At 35.2% G+C, this 20,997-nt stretch overlaps 1 protein-coding gene across 1 annotated transcript in view; it reads right to left on the reverse strand.

Moving 5' to 3' along the window:
• Positions 1 to 386: 386 nt before the first annotated feature.
• LOC112619377 overlaps positions 387 to 20,997 on the reverse strand; it is a 300,154-nt gene continuing 279,543 nt past the window's right edge. The window contains exon 5 of the mRNA XM_025377369.1: positions 387 to 472. The gene's annotated coding sequence lies outside the window, so the exon portion shown is untranslated. The remainder of the gene's footprint in view (positions 473 to 20,997) is intronic.

Consider the following 20,997-nt stretch of genomic DNA (forward strand, 5'->3'; position numbering starts at 1 on the left):
AATCACAGAACTATGAATAACTAAATTACTAAGGTAAAAAATAAATCCAATTGTCTGGGCAATAGCAGGTCTGGAAATGGAGAGAACAAAATAGAATTTCAAAGACTTTCAAAAAGAAGAGCAGGATTGAGTATGGACTATAATCTACATAAACGGTCCCTCTCATTAGAAGTATATAGAAATGAATTTCACTGAAGAAAAATACCAGTACATACACCTAAAACTAATAAAATCCCATGATAAATGGCTTTAGAGGGATATAATGAAGTAGAAAGAAAAAGAGTTTCCATCACTGGCAGTATTCAGGTTTGCCAAAAACATTGCACATTAAAAATGCTACCTCTGCTCATCATCAGACACACCCACCTTGTCCAAAGGGCTTTTCCCCATCTTCAGAAAACAGATGAGCCTGAGGATAGCATGGAAAGGCTACAGGACAGATCCACAGGAATGAAAAGATGGAAAAGAGGACCTACAAGAGAGGAATGAAAGAGATGAGCTTGTTAAATGTAAGAAAAGAGAAGAGATATAAAAACAGCTTTAAAAAATGGCATTTCAAATACTTCAGAAATTTGCCGTTGATCCAAAATATCAAGTCAGAAATAATGACAAATGAAAACAATTAGTATTTACTTTTAAACCATTATGTCCTGCTTTTTGAAGGTAAATAAAGCCTCTTAACTTTCCAAGAGCTTTTTTTGCATACAATTTGTTTTAACTTTCCCCTCAGACATACTTTTCTATAACTCAGGGATTTTAAGTATGGAACCACTTACTGGGGCATCAGTCCACAAAGGTTAAGAATAGAACAGTAAATCTGGGGAGATTAAGGAAATGTTACTTAACAGGTTTCCTCTAAATCTAAATATTGTATATGATTAAGACATACATTGATAAATAGAATTACTATATAATTTATCATCTGACCTAGGTATTCTTTTGAAAGTTACAGGGGTGATATAGTTTGTCTCTATCCCCACCCAAATCTCATCTTGAATTGTAGTTCCCATAATCCCCATGTCATGGGAAGGACCCAGTGGGAGGTAACTGAATCATAGCAGCAATTACTCCTATGCTGTTCTTGTGATAGTGAGTTCTCACAAGATCTGATGGTTTTAGAAGAGACTTTTTTTCCCTCTTTGCTCAACAGTTCTCTCTCCTGCCACCACATGAAGAAGGACATGTTTGCTTCCCCTTCTGCCATGATTGCAAGTTTCCTGAGGCCTCCCCAGTCATGCTGAACTGTGAGTCAATTAAACTTCTTTCCTTTATAAATTACCCTGTCCCAGTATGTCTTTATTAGCAGAATGAGAATGGACTAATACAAGGTATATTATTAATAATTGCATTAGGACAAGGTGCAGACCACATGAGCATATAGTCACCTTATTGATAAGCCTCTCAGAGAAGAAGGGGGAGTAAGACCCCCAAAAAAGCATTCTAAGAGTAACAGTAGTTAGGACAGGTATGTTTTAGATGATCATTGTGCAAGTCTGGGGTGGGAGCTACATTGCTAGGGAGGAAAGGTAATTGTTCTTGTAGCCAGTCCATGTATGCCTTCCCTTCCCCCACCACAGCCTTCCCTGTCAAAATGTGTTGACCACATATTTCAAGAGTATTGACTTGGAGGGGCACCAAAAATTATTAGTTTGACTTTACAGTTTCAAAAATAAATAACAAATATTAAAAAGAAACTCTAGAAAGGCAAGACATTGTTTTCTTTAAATTTCCCATGTGCATAACTAAGCTTTTTTTCTTCTCACAAATATTTCTTTTTGAAACCCTTCTTCAACTGTGTCCTCACTGAGATTTTATGGGAAGGTGACACCCTCATCTCATTAGGCTCTTAAATCCTGAAGCTACTGAAGAAAGCCCCTTAAATATTCACAGCTATGCCAAGCAAGGCAGAGCCAGGAGGCTCTGGATATGGTCCGCATTACCTTAACCAAAGAAAACAGTTGACACTTACCTGATTCAAGCACAGTGAACTGAGATCGATGTGGGAGTTAGGGGTGGGAGGTACTGAATCATCCAGTTTGATTACATTTAGCCGCTGATGCTAGGTAATTTCCAAACCACAACTGCAGTTGTTCTTTCTAGATTTAGCCAGAGACAAAGAGACTGTGTGTGTGGAAACATGTAATTTGCCCCCATAGATAACAAAGGACTCAAAGGTCAATTTGACAGCAAAAGAAATCTCTGAGGAGAAGGTGTAAACTCCACTTGGCTCTAAAGCAAGGAAGCGATCCCCTTGTGGCGAGATCAAGATGTGATGAGACTTGCTTTTCTCATCTCTCCCCTGTGAAGAGGGAAGAAACTGAGCAATAACGGGAGCGTGCCTGACGATTAGGGTGGCAATCACCTGAGCGATAAGCAAACAAACGTGCTTCCAGCCAGAAGAAGGCACATGGCAGGGAGACCTCCGATGCCAGAAGCCTTCAATTTCACTCACTAATAGCTCTGTAGAAAATCCAAATCAGGAATGGTAGAGGTCGGGTTGCCGGCTTATGCCCTCCCTTGGTGACAGCTCTGGGCAATTTTGCCATCCAGCTGTTCTGTTTTTCAAAACTAAAGTAATTGGAATTGAACTACAGAGCTTTGCTAAAACCCTAGCAATTAACAGTGCGATTTCCCAAATTGCACTGTAATGGGAAAGTGTCCATCAATCAACCCAGTGAAATAACACATTTTCTCACCAGATGTGAGATTTAATATCTTCATAACTCTCTGGATTTACCACTTATGAACTGTCAGCCTCGCCTCGAGTATTGAGAATTAATGAACTACATCCCTGCTATGTAGGTATAGTTTACAGTCATAAAATATCCTCAACTTTGTTTCAGATATATTTACCAAAGTGTTTTTCTTTAAGATGCAATCAGAAAACATGCTAGATGGGAAAATTTCATTTCTACTTACTATGTTATATTATCATTGTTTAGATAAATACAATTCCCAGAGTCTCAGCCTAACACACTCCTGTAACGGGAATAACCCGTTTATCACCAGCAGTGAACAATAAATTGCAGTGTGAAGATGCAACAGCTTTAAGCTTTAAACTTGAGAATATCCTTTATGGTTTTCTGGATAAAGACTGAAAATATTCTAAGTTTCTAAATGTGTCATACATGTACAGTTTCTGTTGTGCATCTTGGACTGAAATGATAATTAAAATAACCCCACATATGTTCACTTTGTCACTATGATGATCAGGTAGGTAGGTCAGTTCTCATTTTTACTTTCACTCCAATCTCAAACATCTGAGCCATGGTGAGGATGAAGCTGCCTCCTGAAAGCAATCTGGGAGTATTCCTGTGATGCCAGAACCTCAAAGCTCCCAAGTTTGCAACTCATTCTTGCTTCTACCCACAGAGGGGGACAATTGTTAACAGTGAAAGTCACGCTACAGGTGTCGAATGGACTTAACTCATTTAACAAATTATTCTTTGCTGTATTTTGGGGCCGGTGTAGTAATATAAGCAGGGTGTCAAGGAGACAAAGGGAAAGAGCCAGGAGAAGCTTCAGAATTGGGCATGAACAGTTGTGGTGGCATTTAGGAAAGGTTCCCTAGAGGAGACCATGTCTGAGACTGACTATATCACAAGGGAAATATGTTGTAAGATATTGAGGTTGTCCAAATTATTAGAGTTATGTTAGAATAAAAACTCAGAGAATGTCCACATTATAAGGATATTTAGAGATCATCTATTTCATTTCTTAATTTAATAGATTCATAAAATATTCAACAAAAACTATCAGTCATACTACTACATCAGCTGATTTAACTCACTTGGCATACATGTTATCCTAAGTAGTCTGTCATTCATTCTCAACTAATACCATTTCATTCTCTTTTCCCATATTGGTTGGCTTTAGAATATGACAGTTTTGGGGGGAGAGGGGCAAAAGAGAATATTAGAGGGCATGAAGAGATCACCTTGTCTAAATAATAAAGAAATTTGATATATCTCTGTATGATTTTTTTATATGAGAGATTAAACTCACAAAGCAATAATTATATATTAAGAAAAATTCATAGCCCACAAAGCCAGACTGATTAAATACAATTGAGATTGGTAAAAAATCAATTTAAATGATTATATGAATCCCCAATAATACAGAAATAAATTATTATTTAATAAATAGTGTTGGGCCAATGTGATAGCAATATGGAAAAAATTACTTTAGAGTCATTTCTCAACCCCACATTGTATTGTATTCCAGCTGAGAGTAAAACATTTTATTAAAAATTGGACCGTAAAGAACAGTTCTTCTCTAGCAGTGGAGAGGAGATAAATTCCTGATACTAAAGAAATGGAGTGTATTAGGATCTGAACAGAGACAAGATGGATAAGCACAGATATGGAAAACTAAAGCATCCAAACTATAACAGGTAAAAAAAAAAAAAAAAAGCAACATAATGAGACCATGCAATAAATATATCATTAAAATATACTGTTATATACATACATATATAGAGTACATATATACATATGGATGTATACACACAGACATGTATCTTTGCTTCCTCTTTTTGTGATTATTCTCTGTTAGGCTTAGAGCTCTTAGTTTCTGAGGGAAGAATGCTTCCATGAGGAGACACAGCAATGATTCCATTGAATTAGAAGTTAAGACTGCTGCCTGGCCACTCTGGACTCTTCCTGCCTTTGACTTAACAAAGAAGAGAGTTGACAAGGGGGATTGATCCTGACTATAAAAAGGAAATTGGACTATTAATCCACAATGGAGATAAGGAAGAGTATGTCTGGAATACAGCAGATCCTCTAGGGACTTTCTTAGTATTACTATGCCCTATAATTAAAGGCAATGGAAAACACAGCAATCTCATCCAAGCAGGACTAGTAATGGCTCAGACTCTTTAGGAATGAAGATTTGGGTTTGCCACACGAGGGTACTTTCTGAAGGCAAAGGGAATACAGAATAGTTTGGAAAATGGTCATTATAAATACCAGTGACCAATAACAGAAGCTAGGAATGTAATTGTCATGAGTATTTCCTCCTTATTTTGCCATGAATACATTTGTAGGTCGGATATATAAGAGATACACAAGAAAGGAAAGAAACTAAAAATATTGTCTTCCCTCTCTTGTTCCCTCATCAAGTAAAATATGATTAGTTGAGTTCATATTATAGTATTTTAGTACTGTTAATTTTCTATCATAGTCTTTAAGTCATAGGATATCAAACAAAGAGTAAACACCATTCAAGGACTTTACTTTCTCATCTAGGAATTGAATTTTCAGCTGTATTCAGGATAGTTGTGTCATATTAGACAGAATATAGCCTTGTCATATTTCAAATATTAGGTATGGCTTAAGAAGATCTGTATGGGTGCCTAGTTGATGAAAGGTGGACTTGTGATGACTAATTTTATGTGTCAATTTGACAAATCTTTTAGATTAAACAATTTCTGGGTGTGTCTGCAGGGGTGCTTCAGGATGAGATTAACATTTGAATTGGTGGACTCAGTAAAGTGGATTGCCCTCCCTAATGTAGGTGGCATCATCCAATCTGCTGAGAGCCTTATAGCACCAAAGGTGGAGGAAGGAGGAAGTCACCCCTTTTTGCTTCCTGCCTGGCTGAAATGTAACATCTCATCATTAACCCTGGGACTAGGAATTACACCATCACCTCCCCTGGTTCTCAGGCCTTTGGAATGGGACTAAATTGTACCACTTGCATTCCTGGGTGTCCAGGTTCCAGTGATTACATTATGGAACTTCTCAGCCTCCATAGTCACAAGAACCAATGCCTCATAATAAATCTCCTTTTATAATAACTTACTGGTTCTGTTTCTCTGGAGAATCCTGACCAATACACATATTAACATAACCAATAAAATAAAAAATGATAAAGGTTACTGTGGGACCTGGGGGAAACGAAACAGAATATATAGCTCAGAGGGCACTGGAGGACTGCCCAAGGGCTGGATCAGCCAGCAGCAAGCATGCGCACACGCATGCACACACACAGTATTCAAAAACACTGTATATGTCTTGAGAGTGTTTAAAAGTTGTGAGATTTCATGTAGAACTTGGATTTCTAGAGTCTCCATAAAAATGGAAGGCTCAACATTGAGCCTTCATTTCCACAAAGCAACAGCCAGGCAGCACTTTGCAGAGGCTGCTGCCCCCTTTCTATGGTGCCCGGCCCTCCAGATAGTTGTTGCTCCCACTACCATCTGTCGTCAAACACCTAGTCAGTTACACTCACTTATTTTGCCAGTTTGGGAAACTAGGAAAAGCTCACTTATTCAGAATTTGAGTTTGAGATCTATGATTTATCCATTACTGAAGTCATTAAAAAGTTGTTTGTTCTTTCTAAAAGGCAATCTGGAAATATTTAACAAGAGTTGAAAAGCTATTAATATTATTTGATATAATAATTTCACTTTAGGGATTTTATTTCAAAGAGAACCAACATGTGCCCACTCCCCCCTCAAAAAAAATTCACTCATAATAGAGAAAAAAGCAGGAAAAATGTAAATACCCAACAGTATAGAAATATCCAGGTAAACTAGGGCATAACAACAGAAGAAACTTCTATGTAGCTATAACAAATGAAAGTAGGTTAGGTCCCTAGTTTGATGAGAATGCACAAAAATGGTTAATGAGAAAAGTTATATCAAGTAAAGAAAACTCCTTAAAGGTCTAGGGATATACAGACAGAGATGCAAAGTGAATGTGAAGTGATGTTGACTGAGTTCAATATGTATGAAATATGTTTCACATAAAGCTGTTTAAAGCATAATACCAATGTCTAAAAGGAGGATATACCTGTGTGCAGCTCCTTACGTTCGTCTGGGGGACTGACCCACATAATTTTAAAAGGTAGTTTTGGCTACTTGTTTCTTGAAGACACCCCTTCTAGAGTCCACATAATCCTTTTTGCTTATTTCTTTTCACTATTTCCACACCCTGAGAATCAAAAACTTCTTCCCTTCATCAAATCAAAATCTCTCGAGTTTGTTGAAGATGTGCCTTCTCAATTTATTTAAAATTGGACAAGATGGACCAATCAATCTACATTTCATGTGAAGATATTACTTATCTTAGAAGCCAGTAGCCAAATTCCAATATTTGATGTCTTTAAAAGTCAGGGAAGCAGGGTTATATAATGGTTAAAGGCACAGGCTTTGGAACAAGATACACTTGGGTTTAAATCCTGCCTCCAAATCCAAGCCACTTAGCCTTTCTGATTCTCAGCTATCCTGTGTGTTAACAAAGGGGATAATGATTTTTGTCTCATTAGGAATGTTACGAATGTAAAGGATCTAATAACTGTGAATGGCTTAGTGTAGCATGTAACCCATAAGAAGTTATTATGGCAGTAGTGGTTATTTTTATCAAATCATTCAAGCTGTAGCCTTGCTTTCCTCTGAATATTCTGATCTAAGTCTTAGTTTTCTTACTGTAATAATTCTTTTGTGTTCTTAGGGCCTTCTCTAGATTTTTTTTTTTTTAACTCCTGCTTTCAAAGTGTGACTTTCACTCTAGGGTGGCAAGCATTCTGTAATGTTAGCGTCCAATACTGTTAGCATTCTGAAAAGTGAGGCAAAGATTCCATAATAACAACTGTTATGATGAAGGTATGAAAGACCTTAACTTTCAGGAATCTGTTTTATAGAAATGATAAATATTCTGAAGTCTGACTCTGAAGTGGGCCAAAAGAAAATCTAGACCCTGGAAACCATGTTATAACCAGAATCTTTGAATAGATCTTTATCATTGCATTAACAAATTAAGTAGGCATTAATTTTGCCCACATATATTCTTTACCTTCTAAGTATTTGGAAAGAAAAGTAACTAGAAAATATAATGTGATATAAAAATTTAAGTGCTAAATTGTCAATTAAATTTATTTATTTACTTACCATTTATCAAATTCCTATTTTTAATAAACTCACAGTAGCCTAACATTTTTTCTGTAAGGTTTTAATAAATAACATGCATTACTTTTGCATCTGAACTTTAAAATCATATGATAGATCATTTTTTTCTGTTTTAAGAAAAATTAAATGATTATAAAGACTACAATTGAAATTAACTTACAGTGACTAGAAGAGAGTTGTGATATCTCATATCACTAACAAGAGTAAGGAGACCCAAGGCCCTTTGGAGGTAAATTTGCTTCTTACACCAAAATGGAAATATTGGAATTATCACAGAGACTTTCCCTAAAATTGAAAAGCATGTCCACTTAAATTTTAAAATAATGATAAAAACAACAATGGAGGCATTCTGGTTCTTTTCAGTTAATCTTCAGTTTTGTTTGGAGATTTTAAGAGAAAATTTTTAGAAGGTTAATGTAAGTTTTGTTAGATTTGTGTATGGGAGTAGGGGTGAGTGTTTCCTCCCGAAACAGCGTACTCACCTACAAATAGAGACTTACAGGAGGTAAGATATACTCATTACTACTAAGAGTCAGAAACATGATCGAACACTTTAAAAATATGTGAAACCAGGTATATTTGATACACAAACTAACAATATATTTGTTCTGTGACTGAGTAAAAAATAAAAAGTGACAAAATTTATTTTTGGCAATTGAAAAAAAAAGAGGGAGAATGAGTGCCATCTTGTGGAGAGACCTACACCTACCACATCCAAGTTCTCTGCCCTGAGCTTTGATTTCTTTTTTTCCATACAAAGCCTATCAAAATACAAAGATTTTTCCAGACAGACTTTCCTTTGCCTCTACCTACCCTTCTCTTTTCTTCGTATAAAGGAAATGATTTATTTTGTCCAATGGATAGTGCATTGTGAGCTGGGTCAAGGCAAAGGAATACCTTTGGCCATTTTAATGAAAGGAAAATCAATACTGTGACCATTTTAAGAAAGAATTATTCAGAGGGATGTACAGACATTTTACAGTCTAGTATACAATTACCAAAGGAGCAATATTCATTTGAAGAAGGACTGTTTGTAAAGGTGATCAAATAACTTATACATGTGACAATATGTGTCCCTTGAGAATCTCATCTGTCCTATCACCAGAGAAATTGAGGCAGATTTAGCATTTCCATTTCATAATCATGGGTTCATCAAACAGATGTATTCAAAGCCCCATTTATTTAGCTTACGTTGGCTACATTTAACCTGACGGCTCCATTAGAGAGGAGTTTACTCTGAGTATCATATAGAAATAATAATTATTTGATTATACTGGTAATAATACTAATGATAATAATAGCAACTATGGTTTATTGAGTACATCATGACAGATGCTTTAGAGATTATAAGAACTTTCTTAACAACCTTGCAAGATAAATATTACATTATTTTACAATTAAGGAAGTTGAATCTCAGAGAAGTTAAGCAAATTGCTCAAGATCAGAAACCTAGAAGGAGCAAGGTTGGTTGCAATTTAAATTAAAGGTCACGACTTTCCTTGACACCAAGTTTACTTTCAGGTCTGAAATTTTTGAGACTTCAGAAGTAACTTCAGTCACAAACATACCATTTTGAAAAATGAAAGCCTTCCAAAATACAGCCTTAAATCCCATTTTAATTATTCTGGCTATGTGCCACTTTCCCAACATCCCAGCCAGGACTAGGATTATGAAAATCACTGTATGCTCCACTGAAAAACAGTTTCATTAGCATAGAATTCAATCTCGTTGTTCTTTGGCAGGAGACAAAAATTACCTTCAATTGTAAAAGTTTGTTAACTAGAGAATGCTTTTCAGTTAACTATATCTTTTCAGCATTCGATAAATGGTAGTTAACTATGAACCATAAAATGATTCAATATTAACCCCTACCTCAAAGCAGAATTGTCCATGTTTCAAATTCTGTATCTGATCATGAAATTATTTTTCATAAGAATGGAAATATCTATATATTAAGATATACATATTAAACTAAATTTTCAGTAACAAATTAAAAATGTATAATTCTAGTTCTTTCACCTTTGCTGAAAATATATGTGAAACATTGTTTTCGCTGTTGTCATTGTATCTTTTTTTAACGTGTGCAATCATCTACCTTAGCAATTTTTAATAATAGAGCACGGTTAGGTAATTAGCATAGGAAATTATTAAAATTACAAATATTATTTATAGCAACGGCATATTTTCTGTTGTTTCTTTATATCAAAGCAAGATAGAAGGATCTACTTTGAAAAAAATATCTGTAGACACCAGGAAAATGTTAAATTTTGTCTCAAGGTATAGATACCAATACAAACAAATTAGGTAATACATTTTTTAAAAATTCACACTTTTTATTTTTTAAAATTTTGACCATTTAAACAATTCATTCAGGAATTTCCTGGTGCTTCTTTTTCTTATCTGATTGGCATACTGATCTTTAACATTTTAGAGTACTGGTCTTCAACTGGGGAGTTACAGACCACTGTAGATATGTGGAATGATTTGTAATGAATCTAGAATTCCAGTGTGTGAATATATTTGATAGTTTGGATATATGATAGGTCATACATTCTAGTATATAAACCATACATAGGTAAATACAAATGTTTATAAAATGCTTGTTGTTGTTTTAATTAATACAGTGGGAATTCATTTTAAGGTATATTTGCCTCATCATTATTATTCTGCATATTTTTAGTTAAGTACAATTAAACATACAACTATCACAGATGGAGTCAGGTTAAGAAACACTGTACAGGGATGACAGATTTTCTTTTTCCTTGGTGGATATCATTTCAATGTCACCTAGAAAAAGTAAACACATCAGGCTGCCCATGTATAACTTGATGAAAATAAGAGAGAACAGAAATAAATGTCATGTATCACCAACTAGAGTGGCACTGCCTCATTTTCTTTTCTATTTCTTCTTCTGAGATGACTCTAAGATCTAGCCAGCTCAAATATCATAATTTAGCTAATCAAATGTGGTAGTAGTCATTATGGATTAAAATACTCAAGGACTAAGTAGTCCCAATATTTTTTTCCGTTGCCTTCACACAATGCCCCAAATTAAATTTGGAAGCATTTTAAAATAAAAAGAAAAGCACCCATATTATCCCCAACTTTCTTCTCCTTCACCTTTTTTGTGAAATCATGGACTTTCAGTTGTTTTTTCCCATTATTCAGGAAGTGTTCAGTGAGAAAGTGCCGGAAGAACCAGCGCAGCCGCTACTGTTTGGTTCCGGCAGGAAGGCATAACTGAGCAGCCTGGGCATTTTCAACACCGAGGAGCAGAGACCACTGTGCCTTCCTGCTACCATGTGAAACTTCAAAAAGAATCATTTCAACGTAAAAGTTCAGTTGGTGGCTCTGTAGTGAAATAAATTATTTCAGTTGCTACATTTTTGAAGTTACTCTATCAGAATTTTAAATCCTTTTCCATACATCCCCTAAGGGCGTGTGAGCTGCACCAAACCTCCTTTCTGTTTTATGATTTCTAGGCTGAACGGGAGTTCACAGCAAAAATAACTTCCAAACATCAATCAACTCTGTCCGTCTGCTCTTTTATTCGACATCCTTCCTTTTCATTGTGATAATTTACTCTTTCTACATTTAAAACATGACATTCAATACAAATCACTTGTTAAGTTCATATGAAATACAAACCTTAATCAAAGGTAGAAAAATTAATAGAAACTGTGGAGGAAAAAATGAAAGAGCATAATATACATTCAGTGGAATCATCTCTTATTGTACTTAAAGAGAATAAAAAACAATTCCATGATGCTTTTGTACTTTTATTTTAAATGAAGTATATAAAATGTCTTTAACCAATGTGAAAGGCGGAGAGGAGCCATATTACCAAAGAGAATGCTCTGGCATAAAAATGGAAAATACTAGGCCGGATGCCGTCGCTCATGTCTGAAACGCCAGCACTTTGGGAGGCTGATGCAGGCAAATCACCTGAGGTTGAGAGTTTGATACCACCCTGACCAACATGGAGAAATCCTGTCTCTACTAAGACTACAAAATTAGCCGGGCGTGCTGGTACATGCCTGTAATCCCAGCTACTTGGGAGGCAGAGGCAGGAGAATCACTTGAACCCAGGAGGCAGAGGTTGCAGTGAGCTGAGATCGCGCCATTGCACTCCAGCCTGGGCAACAAGAGCGAAACTCCATCTCAAAAACAAAACAAACAAAAGAAAGAATGTCATAATCTTTTTAAGATTTTCCTAGGTATTTCATAAAATTCCTTAATCTGAAACTTTGGTAGAGAGCCAAAGTAAAGTGGTTATTTCTTGAAACAAAATATTTATCAAACTTCAGGTTGGAACCAATTACTGGGTTATAAAATCAAACTTATGACATGAGTTAATAAAATGGAATAGAATAAGACAGATCAGAAAATACAGGAGGACATTGCACATAGCAAAGGTAAAATCTGGCACTTTTTTCCAGTTAAGAATTTGTGTGTGCTAGCTAGCAATATAAAATGCATTACTTACTATGTCCCAGATCAAAATGACTGAAAACTGCACTAGTATATTTACATCATCATAAAAGTACATAGCAAGTCAGGTTATAGTGACAAAACAATATCTACACCTTCTCTGTCTATGCTCAGAAGATCATGATTTGCAAGGTGTTTGGAAATCCTTCTATAGAAATATTATTGTAAATCTTGCATAGTGTATATTACTGAATCCAAAGAAAATGTGCAAAACCCAGCCAGGCACTTTAAGAAACAGATTAGTCAAGAATCTTAACTCTTTACTCGTATTTTAGCTAATATATGTCTGGTTATTAAAATATAAATCAGTGTTGCAAACAGAGTTAATTAAGATCACATTTGATATGAAAAGGAAAACATAGCATCTTTTGATGGCCACAAGCACACTTCCCATCTTTGTACATTCTCAACAATAGTTAGAGGGCTTCCATTACATCAAAAAGTCTTAACAATCTGCATTGGGAGCCAGTTAACAATCATCAGACCACCTGTATTTCTCAACATGCATGGAATATTAATTATTTTAATTTTTACCAAAATATTTGGTTTAATAATGACTGATGAAAAAATGATATGATATGCAGCAAAATTAATAATGGCAACATTTGTTGGGTACAGGCACATTTATAATGCCTGTAAGACTAGGCACTATAAATATATCCTATTTAACAAAGCAACACTATTTAGCAAACTTTAGACCTTATATTCTATGAAAAACAAATGCTCAGAAAAATTTAATAATTAGTGGGAATGTTTCAGGTTTTAAACTCAAAAGCTAATGTTCATCTTATTACCTCTTAGGATAATGAGAACTAACTCAGAAGCTGTTCCTTCCTATAGATTAATATTCTAGATTTCTTAGTATCTTAGGGGAAAAAGAAGAAAGGAAGAAAAAAAGGAATAAGGGAGGGAGGGAGGGAGACAGGGAGGAAGAAGGGAGGGACAGAGGGAGGGAGGGAGGGAAGGAAAGAAGGGAGGGAGGGAGGGAGGGAGAAGGAGAGAGAAAGCCAGAATAGATGTACGATTTTATGAAACTATGGTGAAATGTTAGAACCTGAGGGTATATATTTTTTATAATCACTCATCAAACAATGAATATGTAATTTTTATTTGCTGTAGCTCTATTTCAAATATGGATCTTGGTAAATGATAAATGACTACAAATATTCACAAGACAATAAAATGTTCATTCATAATTATCTTCCAGAAGAGAAAACAGGAGAAGAAAAAAGTGAAGGGAGAAAATGGTTAAGGAGGAAAGGAAGCTGCAGGTCAAAAAGCTTTCTCAACAGTGTTGAGAAGGGACCGAGAAACCCACCGGCTATTTTCATCCCAGACCTCTAGCACTCACAGGGCCTGAGCTACAATTAGTAGAGCTATTCCTCTACATTCAAGCTTTAATTCATGTGAACTAAGAGGTGAAAAGTAGCCTGGTATGAAGGAGATTGTGTTGGCCGAGAGGTGAAATCAATCTGGGTTCACAATCGGTTGTGCTTTTTCCTGGCTGTGGGACTTCAGGAAAGTTAATTGCATATGAATTAAATGCAGAAAATTTTGAGGAAGTGCCTAGATAATTGTTTGGCATTTAAACACTCACAGACTGGTAGCTCTTATTAATTAAAAAAAGAGTTAATAGATAATTTAAATCATTAAAAAGATTTACTAACTCAGAAGCTGTTCCTATATATTAATATTCTAGATTTCTTAGTGCCTTAGGGAAAAAAGAAGGAAAGAAGGAAGGAAGGAAAGAGAGAAGGAATAAAGAAAGGGAGGATGGAAGAAAATATATTAGCTTCTAATATCTAATCTAAAGATAGTTAATTGCAAGCTATCAAACAGCATTTTCCATAGTTTTCTTATCCCTACCTCACTGTCATTATATTTGTCAGTCTAAGTACCTCCTATATTATGTTTTTCCTAATACTTTTCTTTAAAACAACATTAGTTTTACTTACATAATTGTTTTTATCATAAATGGGAAACCAAGCATAAAATGTGAAAGATATTTTTTAAAAGAAATATGTAACCATGAAAAAAAAACAAATTGTTCATCCACATTAATGCTATAAATCATAAAGAGCCATACTTGAGGAAATTATATTTGGCAGATCCAGGGAGAAAAGCCGTGAATGCATTAGAAAAACATAGTTTATTTCAACAAATGCTGGAACCACTGGATATACAGTCATACCTTGCTTTATTGAATTTTGCTTTATTGTGCTTCACAGATACTACATTTTTTACAAATTGAAGATTGAAGGTTCATGGCAAGTCTGCGTCGAGCAAGTCTATTGGTGTCAGTTTTTCAACTGCATGTGTTCACATTGTGTCACATTTTATTAATTCTCATAATATTTCAAACTTTTTCATTATTATTATATCAGTCACAGTGATCTGTGATCAGTGATCTTTAATATTACTATTGTAGTTGTTTTGGAGCACCACAAACTATGCCCATATAAGGTGGTGAATTTCATCAATAAATGTGGTATGTGTGTGTTCCAATCACTCTATTGACTTGTTGTTCCCCTTTTTCTTTTCCTTTCCTCAGGCCTCCATATCCCCTGAGACCCAGCAATATTGAAATTGGGCCAACTAATAATCCTGCATTTAAGTGAATGTAGGATTAAACATTTAAGTGAAAGGAAGAGCCTCATGTCTCTCACCTTAAATCAAAAGCTAGAAATGATTAAGTTTAATGAGGAAGGCAAGTCAAAAGCCAAGACAGACCAAAGCTAAGCCTCTTATGCCAAACAGCTAAGTTAAGAATGCAAAAGAAAAGTTTTTGAAGGAAATTTAAAGGGCGGCTCTGGTGAACATGCAAATGGTAAGAAAATGAACAACCTTATTGCTGATATGGATAATATTTTAGTGATCTGGACATAAGATCAAACCATCCATAGCATTCCTTCAAGCCAAATTCCAATCCAGAGCAATGCTTTAACTCTCTTCAATTCTATGAAGACTGAGAAAAGCGAAAAAACTGCAAGAGAAAAAGTGGAAGCCAGCAGAGGTTGGTTCATGAGGTTTAAAGAAAGAAGATGTTTCCATAACATAGAAGTGCCAGGTGAAGCAGCAAATGCTGACATAGAAGCTGCAGCAAGTTATTCAAAAGATATAGCTAAGATTTTGCTGAAGCCTACTACATTAACAAGAGATTTTCAAACAAAACAGCCTTCTGTTGGAAAAAGATACCATTTAGGACTCTCATAGCTAGAGAAGAGAAGTCAATGCCTGGCTTCAAAGCTTCAAAGAACAGACTGAGTTTCTCATTAGGGGTGAATAAAGCTGGTGACTTTAAGTTGAAGGCAGTGCTCATTTACCATTCTACAAATCCTAGAGCCCTTAAGAATTATGCTAAATCTAGGCCTATGTTCTACAAATGAAACAACAAAGCCTTGTTGACAGCAATCTGTTTACAAGTGGTTTACTGAATATTTTAAGCCCACTATGGCGACATACTACTCAGAGAGAAAAAAAAAAGATTTGTTTCAAAATATTACTCCGTATTTACAATTCACCTGGTCACCCATGAGCGCCAAAAAGAAAATGCACAAGGATATTAATGTCATTTTCTTGCCTGCAAACACACCATCCATTCTGCAGTCAATGGATCAAAGAGAAATTATTACTTTTAAGTCTTATTATACTGCCAGTGATAATGATCCTTCTGATGGATCTGGGCAAAGTAACTTGAAGACCTTCTGGAAAGTATTCACATTCCAGATGTCATTAAGAACATTCGTGATTCATGAGGAAAGGTCAAAATATCATCATTAATAAGAATTTGGAAAAGGTTGATTACAACCCTCATCAATGACTTTGAGGGGTTCAAGACTTCAGTGGACGAAATAACATAACTTTTATATATATGCTGAGAAACCAAAAAATTATATAATTAGCTTTATTGTGATATTCACATTACTATGGTTGCCTGGACCTAAACTTGCAAAATAATTATTTTGAACCCCTACCTTATGCAAAACTTAACTCAAAGTGGATTAAAGATTTAAATGTAAGAGTAAGAACTATAAAACTCTTGGAAGAAAATATAAATGTAAATCTCTGTGAACCTGGACTATGCAATGGTTTCTTAGACCTGACACCAAAAGCACAAGACACCAAAGGAAAATAAATAAATAAATAAATAGGATATATGCAAAATTTAAACCTTTTGTGCATTGAGGGATACTATAAAGAAAGTGAAAAGACAACCTATAGAAGGGGAGAAAATATTTGCAAGTCATATATCTGATAAGGGTCCGGTGTCCAAAATATATAAAGAACATTTACAACTTATGATTAAAAAGACAAAAAATCTAATTTTTAAAATGAGCACAGAATTTGAATAGAAATTTCTCCAAATAAAGTATGCAATTGACCCATAGGTACATAAAAAGGCATACAACATTATTAGTCATTCAGAAAATGTAAATCAAAAGTATAATAGATATCACCTCACATTCACTATAATTTATAGGCTACAATTTTTTTAAGTGAACAATAAGTTTTGATGAGTAGAGATCTGGGAACATTCATACATTGCTGATGGGACTGTAAATAATGTGGCCACTGCAGAACAGCTCCTCAAGCAGTTAAGCAGAGTAATCATATGACCTAGCATTTTTACAACTAGGCATCTACCCAAGAAAATTAGAAACAAATGTTCACAAAAATTTTTGTACACAAACGTTCATGGCAGTGTTATTCATAATGACCAAAAAGTAGAAACAGCCCAAATGATCATCAACTGGTGATTGAATAAAATATCTACCAACTGATGAATGGATAAATAAAATGTGATACACTCACACGATGGAATGTTATTCAGCCATGAAAAAGAATGAAGTTCTGACACATGCAACAATGGGGGTAAACCCGAGAAACACTATGCTAAGTGAAGAAGCCAGGCAAAAAAAAAAAAAAAAAAAAGACATATCGTATGATTCCATCTATATGAAATATCCAAAATAAGTAAATCCATAAATCCGTAGATTAGTGGTTGCCTGGAGTTGGAGGGAGGTGAGAGTGGGGAAAAATTGCAAATGGGTATGGAATTTTTTTGGAGGGGATAAAAATATCCTAGAACTAGATGGTGGTGATGTTTGCACCATTTTGGAAATATACTAAAAATAACTGAATTGTATACTTTCAAAATGGTAAATTTTATCATATGTAAATTATATCTCAGTTTTTTTAAACCATCACAGTTTGGGAGGGAAGGATGGGGAAAGGAAGAGAATCGTGGAAAGGGAATAGTTTGAACAAGAAGCTACAGTGTTCATTAATTCATTCAATGAACCTATTAAGCACCTACTACATGTCAGGCATTTTGATAGTCACTGGGGATATTGAACAGAGGGAAAAAGGCAATTACTATGAAATTTTAGTGTTGTCATGGAGATCCTGAAATTTAAAACAGTAATGTTTATTAAATGACCAAGATAATTTAAAGAACTTAATAAAAACACTCCAGAGATGAACAATACACTACATGTCCCTGGGGCTAGTGAGGTTAGTAGGTAAAAAATACATCAAAAAACATTAGTATGGTGAGTTTGTGTTTAAAATTTTTCTTTTTAAAAATTATTTTCTTATATCATTTTTATAAGCTTTTTAAAAGATGGAAACTAACCTATACACTGTATACATACAACCCTTCCTGAAGCCGTCCTCCAGTGCATTCACCTTGCTGTGACTTGACTTGTTCCTTCCTTCATGTTGAATGCCAATGCTCAGAGAGGGAGAAAATCAGGGTCAGAGGGTCCTTAACCTTTCTGCCCCATTCCACACATTTTGTACAGCAGTTACTGTCTCTTAGGCCACTTAAATAGACAACCTAAAAATGGCCTGGCCAGGTAGAAATATGTGTGCATATTCTAACATTTAAATATTTTTCCTCAGTTGCCAATTGGAATGCTTGTTTCTGGCTTCCTCAAATTGACTTTATTTTTTCCTTTCCCTCTTAAATAATGTTTCTTGGAGAGAAAAGATATGGACCATTTTATTTACTGTTGCTTGGCTACAAGGACACTGTATTATGTGATCAGCATTTAGTTATGCACAATTGATACAAAAGCATCTGTTTTAGCTGCTTAGCAATTGCTCCTAATAACGGAAATCACTATTGTTCTACAGATAAATGTGTCTCTCCATCAGTCCACAAATTCTCTGCTGAAATGCATCTATGAAATAGTTTGTAAAAGGATTATTAGGAAAAATGATTTAATGCAATCTATTTTTAAAAAAGATTATCATCATCACCATCATCATCATTCTCTCCTTGAGGACACACAGATACTTATTCAATATTAACCAACGATGAAATAGATCACTGAAGTTATATATGAGGAAAAGTCAAACAGTTGAGTATTATGCTAGTAGTAAAACTAACAAGAGCGGAAAATAAAAGCCTAGGTTGAGACCAAACTCAAACTGCAGGTTGAGACCAAACTCAAACTGCCTATGTGGTTAACACAACATTCTTGTGGTCCTTAGGTCACTAAAAAGCCAGAAAAAAATTGAAAAATATATACATATAAGATGTAAGCTACTGCCAGATGTATAATAACGCTTTATTAATACTACTAACTTTGTTTTTATTCCTCCTCTAGAATGCTTATACTTACATGGATAAAGTAGGATGAATATAATTGCACCTTTTGTAGTTGTAGTGTGACAAGGCAAGAAATAATAGACTTCTCCCACATTTTCTTCCTGGGAATTGTATATAGTGTTAAATCATGAAGAGAAGAATGAATATTAACATGAGGATTGTAGAAGCAGAGGAAAATGGAAGTCACCAAAAATTGGAGAATCTGAAATCCACGGTAAATGTTACCACTGGCTTTGCTGGATACCCCCAGCAAACTTAGGCTACCCCCATGCTTGCCTTTCCTCTAATACAGAATCAGTTAAGTATAATCTACCTAACCTATTTTACATTTGCTATGAGGATTTAATTAGATAAATTACATAAAAGCATGTTATAAAACAACAACAAAAAAAATACAAGCTAACTGGTCATGATATGTATGAACGGAAAATAAGGGAAAAATCTATTTTCATGTTTTACTCTATTCATTGTTTGTAAAACTTATGTTAGATGAGGTCCACAATTTCTGTCTGGTTTAGTTTTTATTGGTATATTTTAGTTGGTATATCCCTAACATCCAGAATGGTTCCTGGCACAGAGTAGGCACTCAATAACAATTTGCTGATCTATGAATGAGTTGACATGTAAAATATACATTACTTTCCCTTTCATCTTTTCCTACAATATATATATCTGATACAAAAGTATGACACATTTTTATTTCTACTCTATACAGGATAGAATATGTGTTTCTTAATTTAATCAATTGCCTGAAAGCAATAAAAGAGCACATTTTCAGTACAGAGGAAAGAAATTCAATGTCATGCATAAATTAGTACTGACTGAACACATGTTACACTAACAAGAAGGGAGGGTTCGAGATATTTTCTAATGATTTCTCTTGATTTATGTATTAGGGTTGACTCTGAACCTGAAATCAGCAGGCAGGGAGAGAAAACTTAGTAATATCTGCAATCTCTACACCTTAAACAACATGCACCACTTTTTCTAACAGCTTATTGGAATCACACAAAAGGAGTATAACCAGGGGCATGAAAAAATTTTAAAGGCTTTTCCAGAAAAGGGGGTGTCTGTTAAAGAATTGTAATGATAGACACATTCTTGAGAAAGGGAAGCATTTTTATTTAAAAGTCACATATAAAAATATATTAGGCATCCCCATCTGCTAATCACATTTCAAAAGAGTTTTTCATGTTACCACACATAAAAATAATACCAGGTAGTCATTTCATTTCAATTTTACATAGGAGATGACAGAGTGACTAACTTATACAAGATCTCATAACTAGAAAGCAATGGAGCTGGATTTGAATCCGACTTCGGCTGTACCTCCCACGATCCTTCCTTTGCATTTCACCTTCCTATTTATTCGGGGAGAAGGGAACCAGAGCAAATCACCAAGTCACAGCTACCGTGGGAATTATCCCATGTCCAGACAAGTTAGGAACTTTGCATGGGCACCACTAATTTTATTGGCCAGTGGGAGCCTGACTGATTTTGAAGCCAACTTCCAGCTAGATGAGGTAAAACATAGTGCGTAAACTTGCTATAAAGGTACAGATTGGTGTTTGGTTGCTGCAGGTTATTTTAACTGCATTATGATATTATGCTTCTCAAATTGTGCCTGGGCTAGTATGGACCCATTCAGTTCCCAGGCTATGAAATTTTCCAGTTATCAGGCTAAAGGGAGGTACGAAACATGACCAAGGAATTTAAAATTAAGTGCAGCTGAAGACACTTCTTTTTGGTAAATGAGTAACAGAGCACAAGAGTTTAAGCCCCGGGAATTAGGGAGCCTGTATCCGTGTGTATACATAGGTATATAAAAACACACTTCAGTGGACTACAGATGATGCATATGAAGAACAGGGAGGGGGGTGCAAGGAAAGCATTAATGCAGGGGGGGAAAAAAAGAAACCTAGAGACAGGGGTAGTAGTATCTACCCAGGGAGCAAGGAGCACTTTGTGAGCAGCAAAA

This window comes from Theropithecus gelada, chromosome 2 (genome assembly GCF_003255815.1).
Source record: "Theropithecus gelada isolate Dixy chromosome 2, Tgel_1.0, whole genome shotgun sequence".
NCBI lineage: Eukaryota > Metazoa > Chordata > Mammalia > Primates > Cercopithecidae > Theropithecus > Theropithecus gelada.